Source organism: Lampetra fluviatilis, chromosome 2 (assembly GCF_964198595.1).
Source record: "Lampetra fluviatilis chromosome 2, kcLamFluv1.1, whole genome shotgun sequence".
In the NCBI taxonomy this organism is placed as follows: Eukaryota; Metazoa; Chordata; class Hyperoartia; order Petromyzontiformes; family Petromyzontidae; genus Lampetra; species Lampetra fluviatilis.
Genome location: NC_136276.1, coordinates 2064867 through 2072469, shown reverse-complemented (window position 1 = coordinate 2072469; position 7603 = coordinate 2064867). Strand labels below are relative to the sequence as shown.

Genomic DNA, 7603 nt, shown 5'->3' with positions numbered 1-7603 from the left:
GTCGCGTTTCTTTTCGTGTCGGTCCAGCCGGTCGGCAACCTGCAGCGTCTCTTGGAGGACTGCCTTCGTGACCCCGTTACTCATCAAGGGACCACTGCCGTCTCATATTCACCACCACGCAGTGCATTGCGGCTCTTAAGAAATATTGAGGTTTAAAAAAAAAACAAATTCGATAAATGGCTGTTGGTATTTTGGTTTGCCGACTCCTGGTGTCGTCTGCGCGTGCTGTTTCTCGCCGATGAGCACCAAGAGGATGAAACCAGCCCATGCATCGTTATTGATATCCCGTTCACAGTCGACGATGCATCGGGCTTCCACACAAACTTCCTCCCCCTGGAAGTCTTTTCACGCTTACCAACGTATTACCTCTCTCTGTTCAAATGCGCGTTTAAACTTTAGTTTCTCCTGGATAAATACGTCAATTCTAGATTTGAAGTTTTCGTGACTGCAAGAATCCATACTCTTTGGTTTTTTCGGTAAAGTCACGTAGGTGAAAATAATAATAATAATAAAATAATAAATTCAAATAACTAAATGGATTTAGTTATTTTATTTCTATTTTATTATTTTAATTTATTAGTTTTATAACAAATTCACTTACATTTTGATTTAAAGCTTTCGTGACTGCAGGGAAAATAAAACAAAATAAATATTAAACAATTATTTCCTTTTACGTGACTTTACCGAAAGAAACAAGAATATAAATTAACTTAGTTATTTTTATTTTATTTACATTTTTATTTTCACCTACGTGGCTTTACCGAAAGAACCAAATACGTTATTGTGAAGGCTTCCACTGCGGAGGAGATGGAGCAATACATTCACCTCGTCCGCAGTATATGCTGGGTGGATTATTACATTGCAGGATCGCGAGAGATGGCCTCGGCTTGCAAATGTTTCCATCAACAGTGGATTGACCATGGCTGATGATCATGAAGGCAGGCAAAGCTTACGTGGTAGCATTGTCTCCCAACTGCTGACGCGACCAAACGTGGCATGCATTCACTTTTGGCTGAGTCGACCTAGAGGGAAGACAATGCCCATGTTGAGATGCCACTTGCCTGATGACGTACAACGTGACCAGGAATCGACCCCCAATATGCCAACCACGCCCGGCCGCCTTCGTCTCCCCAGTGCTGATATTTTCACACCGAATCAGGTACTCAATTAAGGCTGAGTCGACCTACGGGCGAGATGTGAACTACCTCGCCTGGTATACAGGAGGTCGTGGGTTCGATCCCGACCCTGACGCCTGCTGCTGTATATTTCGCAGTTTGCGGTGTCTCTCTCACTCCGTGGCCGCGCGGATTTCCCCCCCTCCACATTTAGAGAACCACACAGTCCGGTGAGAGCATTTGGCTGCTATACATTTCCACGCGATAAAGATAAGCCACTTACTTCGTTGAGCTATCGTTTGTGATGGCCAGGGTCGCTTCTGGCAACAACAACAAACAATGCTACATAGCTCAGTGGGCCTTACCTGGTAAAAAATAATTTTTAAAGTGTTTGTAGTTTATAGAGTTTTTGTTTAACCGCACACGCGCACGAGCGCACGTGCGTCCGCGTGTCGCGAGGTGGCGCTACACGAACCGGGGGATGGGCCTCTTCCACGTCTCGAGACTCCTTCAAGGGGGTCAAGCCGCGACGCTTGGGATGTTTGGCCGATCCCGTGACAACCATGCACTACCGTGGTGGGGTCGGAGGGAGGAGGAGGAAGAAAGATGTTCAAGAGGGTGAAAAAAAATATTCCACTGGACATCTGTGAAGACGACTGGGCGTCTGTGAGAAAGAGATTCATAGCTCATCGGATTTTTCCGGGATAAATACAGATTCTGATCCGCACAGACGGGCGCGTTCCCCCCCAACCAACTTGCTGTACTGCCCAGTGGCTCTCTTTCAACGTTGCAACAAATCTCAACGTGATCCGCCAACCCTTCCTTTCGCAGCGCTGGATCGCTTCTGTGCACCACGGCATCATCACGCAGCCAGCAGTGGGTCGATAAAGGGATGAAACTGCAATTGTTACAATTCAAGCCACGTGAATAACTATAAAGCGATTCTTTAGTTCCTACATTTTGCGAAAAAATATCACAGCAACCATTGATGCACAAGTTTCACGTAACGTCTATTAACACAACGCACTCCACGCATTCGTCAATAACACTGTGGCCTTAAAATAAAATGTATAATAGGCGACGTTTTAGCCAAACGGCCCTTCTTCACAGTACACAATGATAGTACATTGCGCGAAACGTCACCAATTTTATATATGTCTAAGGTCAAAGCGTTAATGACGATTGCGTTGATTTTGTGTTCGCTGTTAATTGTGTAACACAACAAAAGCTATCGCGGCAGCGTCACCAAATAATTAGTTTCATTAATATCATCAATAACAAAATGATAATTTAAAAAAATAATTACCAGGGGGCACCCGGATTTGAACCGGGGACCTCTTGATCTGCAGTCAAATGCTCTACCACTGAGCTATACCCCCTTCCTGGCACAGAGCGGCTCCACGTGCCCTGTTACCGCCGCGACGCGGACGCAGCAGCAGCAGAAGACGCCTCCACGTGGTCCTCTCCCCTCCGGGGCGTGACATCGCCTCGCGTTTCCTTCCTTTGTACGGTCGCCTTCGACTGGCGCGTTGCGGCTCCGTCTCGTGTGCAGGATCTCGCGAGGATCACTCACGTGCCTCTCGCATCGCTTATCTCGTTTGTTCCGTCTCGTTATCTCCAATCCATGCTACGATTAAACACAATCTATGCCTCGAGTTTCCATAGCTGTCAACCCCTTATCCGTGCCCCTACCTTATTACAGACCAATTCAGACCTTATTGGTCACCCCGTGCCCCCCTTATAAATCTCAACGTTCATCCTACAAAGTCCCATCACGAGGGAGAAACACAAACAAATTGACACAAACAGAAATGTGACCGTATCTAAACGGATGTGCACCGTATGGACTTGAAAACGCAATTCCCCTGTACAAGAATACGGGGGTTAAACCGTATGGGTTGACTGCTACGAGTGTGGCTGGGCTCCTGTCCAGCCCAAAAAAAACTCGTCGTGTTGTTGTTGTTCGTGGGGCTGCTGCAAGTCGCTGCTACCGAAGCGAGATTGGTGACTGGCTCCATGGGATTGTCCGTGTAACAAACAAACATTGAGCGGAATAAGTTTGGAAGAAGTTCAGTGATAATACTAATAATTCTAGATAGTGACACCGATCACGTGGGAGCAAAAAATACAGAAGAGTGAACCGCGGTCCATTTAAAGTCGCTCTTGGTCATTTGTGCTCCTGTTAATGCGCTCTAAATAAATGGCCAGAATAGACTTACAATCCACCATATCGTTGCTCTGTGGCGGCTCCTGCCAGTCTGGAATTGCGAACATCATCATCAACATCATCATCATCATCAACATCATCATCAACATCATCATCATCATCATCAACATCATCATCAACAACGTCATCATCATCATCAACATCATCATAATCAACATCATCAACATCATCATCAACATGATAATCAACATCATCAATCATCATCAACATCATCAACATAATCAACATCATCATCATCAACATGATAATCACCATCATCAACATCATCATCAACATCATAATCATCAACATCATCAACATCATCATCAACATCATCAACAACATCAACAACATCATCATCGTCCTGCAGCAGTGTTCGATCCACACCAGGGGCCGGCAACCTTCCAAAGAAGAAGAGCCCTTAATTATGTTTTTGTCTTTGACCAAAATTAGTTCGCGAGCCGCATCACACACGTAGGGCTACTTGTACACAAACACAGCAGCAGGTACACAGCAGGTGACAACAACACATCCTGACTTAAATAAACAAATTAAAGTGATGGCATTAAACCGTTTAACTTTGCGCAAGAGCGCAAAAGAGTGGTCACCACATCTACGCTTCTGTATAAGGAACAAAACGGTAAGACTTGTCCACAAATCTGGCTGTAGCCTGATGAAGCTAGTTGTAATTACTGGCGAAACATCGTACTCAGATTGTAAATGTTGTGGCTTGGCTCTCCAACACACCGGCGTGCTGTACTAGTGACGAATTGGCCACGTTCTGTTTACGTGACAACCCTTACTAGTTCGCTGTGTCGGGTGGTGGCGGGTTTTAACGACACATTTATATATTTACGCGATCTAACCCAAAAACAACTCTATTATGGAGAATAAAACCGTGTCTATTTCGTGTATTCACACCCCCCTTAGCTATTCTTCAACAATACAGTTTGACAGTTGTCAATTTTGTTGTCACCAAGACATTCCACGGCGACCCATTCCCTGCCACACTTAAGCAAACGCTTATTATCTTTGCGTTAAATTGCGTTTAAGATCTACGTATTTGTTTGGTTTGTTTGTTTAGAAACGGCTGCCCGCAGCCAAACAGTCACCACAGCATTCGGCTTCGGAGGCGCAGTTTGCCGAGCCCCTTGGTCCACTCCGATTCCCCGAGGAGACACCGCGAGGTCCCAACCTCGCTCGTCTGGCCTCCGACCCACAAGCCACTCTCGCTTGGTCCGCTAAACTTCGTGCGCGCCGCGTTATGAACGGCGGCGCTGTCGATGGACGACGGAGCGACATATCGTGACGTTTAAAGTCGTGGAAACGGGTGAACAATTCGCGTCGTTGCGCACAATGTGAAACAACAACACAAATTACATAATAATAGAATACGACGTTTCGATTGCAACACGAGCAATCGTCATCAGCCAAGAATGAATGAGAAAACAAACCTAGTAAACTTAGAGATATAATGCAATACAACACAGAGAGTCGGCTAACACAACAGTCAACACCCTACCTGTTTGATTACGTTCTTCCAAAGATTGCTAAATTTGAGAGAGGTTATATCCCAATTAGCTAAGTAACTGCCAGCGAAGGAAACGAAATTTAAACGTTCGCTCTGCCAGACGTTATTCGGCTCGCTGGTTACTCTGGGTGGCTGCACTGTGTACGATCAGTGAGCTGAGCAAGGTCGTTTGTCTCGCTCTAAGTTTCCGTATTGATTCACATTGCATCGTTATTTTATATTGACAAATTAATACGTGATTATTCACCGATGGCTCTCACGTGTCATATCATTTCACACGTAAGTCATCTCACGTATCCCCTGGAACATTGCCACGTTGCCCCCGGTTGAGAACCACTTGTGTAAGAAATGCATGTGCGGTGTTTTGTGCATTTTTGTTGTATGTGTGTGATGTAGAGCGACAGGCAGGTGCAACTGCGAATTATTCCCGGCAAATGTACGTCAAATAATACTACACCGGACGAACTGGATTCCGCGTTAACGACTTTCACCTGCACCCGTATGCGCGTCTGTATGTGTCCTGGATATAGCGGTCAGCGCGCTGCGTTACGCGTGTATATGTTGAACTTCTTTCGTGCCGTACGTAACCAACGGCGCTCTTTTTCAGAAGCGACCTGGTCACACGTGATCGCTCAACAAAGTGGCTCAGCGTGTGGACATGTACAGCAGCCGAATACTCGAACTGCAATGTTTCTGAATGTGAATGACCCGGGGAACAACGCACGCGACCACGGGGAGAACACGCAGACTCCAAATATACAGCAGGAGGCGTCATGATCGGGATCAAACACACGACCTCCTTAATAACAGGCGAGGGAGATAGCATCTTGCAGCCCCCCCCCTCCCGGACAATCGGCCACATACTGCACTCCTGTCCTCATGAGAGAGCCATTCCCGGTGGCATCACAAAGACAAAGATCCCCCGTATAGCCTTAACATACTGTTGGGGCAAGTGCTGTTTGAGAGCACCTATGAAGGCCGCAACGGTACACTAGGGGGTGGGTGGCCAGCACCACGCCCGACCGCCTTTGTCTTCCCAGTGGCGATGTTTACACACCGCACCGAGTCACAACCACTCACTCTGCCACACCCGAAGCCGTTGAATGGATCGCTAACCTCGACATCAAACTACGGCTGCTTCCCCAGCCAGCGTCAACAACAGGAGCATCCGTATCACCACCATCATCACCACCATCATCATCAGCAGCAGCAGCAGCAGCATCATGAGCGTCATCAGCTGGGTCGGTCCGGGTCGGCGACCCGGAATATTATCCCCGCACCACCACATCAAGTATACTCTGATTGTGGCGACTATGCAGCAGTGCAATCGAACAGCTGCGCAGAAAAGATTCAGTGAGAGATCCAGCCCAGGATGGAATATACGTTTTTGGCAGGTGGAGAAGGATGATGGATGGATGGGTCTTTCTCTCGGACTTCACTGCCGCCCACCCCACCCCGCCCTGTGTCCCCCATGAGGTCGAGATCCGGGGCGAGTCGGGGCAGAGCCTCCGCTGGAACGATTACGGCTCAGAGAGAGGGTGGGATGGATGTTTGATGGGTGGGATGGATGGTTGATGGATGGGATGGATGGTTGATCGGTGGGTTGGATGTATAAAAAACTATGAAACGATGAAACTACTTTTATTTTAGCAGGCAAGGCCCCACCGAGTTGTGTACCTCTTTTTCAGAAGAGACCTGGCCATGAATGAAAGCTCAACGAAGTGGCTTAGCACGTGGACAATTATTGCAGGCAAATACTCTAAACGCGTGTTTCTAAATGTGGAGGGGAAAAACCGGAGGATCCGGAGAAAAATCCACGCGACCACGGGCGTCAAGTTGAATGGTTGATGGGTGGGATAGATGGTTGATGGGTCGGATGGATGGTTAGTAGGTTTGATGAATCGTTGAAGAGTGATGGCATGGTTGATTGTATGTATTTATGCTGAACTTCTTTCGCACAGTACGTAGCTAACCGTTCTAATCGGAGGTGTGACATGGATGTTTTAGGTGTGGGATGTATGTTTGATAGGTGAGATGATTAATGAGTGGACTAACTGCGAGCGATGCGGGATCGTCGGTTAATGGATGGGATGTCTGGTTGATGGATGGAATGTCTGGTTGATGGATGGAATGTCTGGTTGATGGGAGTTTTAAGGAGGCAACATTTGTGGGGACATTTTTTTTTGTACAGTTTCTGTGATGTTTTTTTTTAAATTGTAAAACGCCTTAGGCCACGTTGCGAAAGTGACGACGAGAGATTGTGTTGTGTTATTTTTTATTTATTTTTACTGTCATTCGAGCCGACGACGTGAATTTCGCACAGTTTACGCCTCGACCCGGTGCCGTGAACCTCCCAACGCGAGTCGGGCCGCGCTAGGAAAAGGCTCAATTCACCAACAGGCTGACTCTGAGTGAGAGCCTCACTCGTGCTAACGTGCTCACGTCAGACTTGGCAACGTGTCAGCCTTGGTTCACCTAAGCCGTGGTTGTATGGCTTACGTAAGAATCAGGTCAGGCGTTCAGAAGGGAAACTAAAAGCACGGGGCTAGAGCCGAGCCGAGCCGAACTGGTTCGTAGACTCGAGGTATAAGCGGGGGACGATCCAGGCTTAGGATTGGAATAAGCTAGACTCAAGTTAGCAGTGGTGGGGAAAGCCAAACTAGAGCTCGAACTCGCGTTGACTGGGAGCTTGCCAAAGGTTAGGATACAGGCGAGATAAGGGCGCCTCGGATTAAGCCGGGGTCTGGATTC

At 47.3% G+C, this 7603-nt stretch overlaps 1 non-coding gene across 1 annotated transcript; it reads right to left on the bottom strand.

The window, feature by feature from the left end:
* Window positions 1–2422: 2422 nt before the first annotated feature.
* Window positions 2423–2494, bottom strand: TRNAC-GCA (transfer RNA cysteine (anticodon GCA)). The gene has a single exon. It is a non-coding gene; the product is annotated as a tRNA-Cys (tRNA).
* Window positions 2495–7603: the final 5109 nt, after the last annotated feature.